The following is a 1,294-nucleotide window of genomic DNA, read 5'->3' on the forward strand; positions in this document are numbered from 1 at the left end:
CCCCCCCCCACCACCTCTCACCCCCCCCCCACCACCTCACCCCCCCCCCACCTCACACCCCCCCCCAACCTCACCCCCCCCCCCAACCTCACACCCCCCCAACCTCACACCCCCCCAACCTCACCTCACCCACCCCCTCACCTCACCCCCCCAAACCACTCCCTAACACCCTCCTCACCTCCCCCAACCACTCGCAACACCCCTCAGCCCCCCCCAAAGCTCCTACCCTCTCCAAGCCCTAAACACTCCCAATCCCCAAACCCCCTATACACCTGCCCCCCATCACTGTCGAATCAGACTGTCCCCAGTGAGGGGAGGTAGAAAGCTCCCTCCGCTCTGTGCAGACTGGTTCTCGTTACCCCGTGTCACTGATTAAACAAGAGCGAATGCAGCTTTTAACTGAGATCCGTGAAGCAATATATTTTTGATGTGATGTGGAAAGGCAGTTTTAATATTGGATGTTCTGGGTTGTAATTTGAACAGACAGTCGATGACCTATTCCTTGCCCTGTATGAGATGGGCTTTGAGGAGAGGCAGGTTCAGGCAGCGCTGCAGGCTGGCCTCTTCAATGTCCAGGACGCTACTGAATGGTGAGTGACCCAGTTCAGAGTCTGCATTGAAAACTTTCTCATAATAATCTTTGTTATTGCTGTGTCGTAGTCGGTTGCATTTATATAGCCCCATGGCTTATAACATGTCTGCACTCCTCTGATTCTGGCCACTTCAAACCCTCTACTTTTAACCAGTCAATCTGCCATTCCTTCAGCTGCCTGGGCCTGATGCTGTGGAAGTTACCCACTCTGTCATTACCACCCTCTGCCTCTCAGCCCTCAATAGAAAGGCACCTTTTGTACCTTTGCCCCACTATCTCCTCATCTGACTCAGTGTTAATCTGCGTTCCGTAATCACTCCTGTGAAGCACCTCAGAACATTTCACCGAATAATGTGACCTTACAGCTGTATTATTCCTCAAGTAGAGAGTGCAGTGTCGAATTGTGACCTCGCCGTCAAGGAGGCCCTATGTACCCAGTTGGCACAATACATCCATTTGAGTACAGACCGAGCCCACCAGAATGCCCGGGCAGCGGGGTTCGCTGCCATCGCCAGCGGGTCCTACGAGCACCTGCAGAAGACAGGCCGCTCTACACACACTGACTTTGTATGGGCAGGGAAGGTGCCAAAGGTTGCAGAGGCAGAAGGGAGGGTTGGCATTGCCGAACCTGCTACATTATTACTGGGCGACGAAGGTGGCGTTGGTGAGGGGCGGTGGGAAGGAGAGGGGTAGAATGGGTTA

This window comes from Scyliorhinus torazame, chromosome 11 (genome assembly GCF_047496885.1).
Source record: "Scyliorhinus torazame isolate Kashiwa2021f chromosome 11, sScyTor2.1, whole genome shotgun sequence".
Taxonomy (NCBI): Eukaryota; Metazoa; Chordata; class Chondrichthyes; order Carcharhiniformes; family Scyliorhinidae; genus Scyliorhinus; species Scyliorhinus torazame.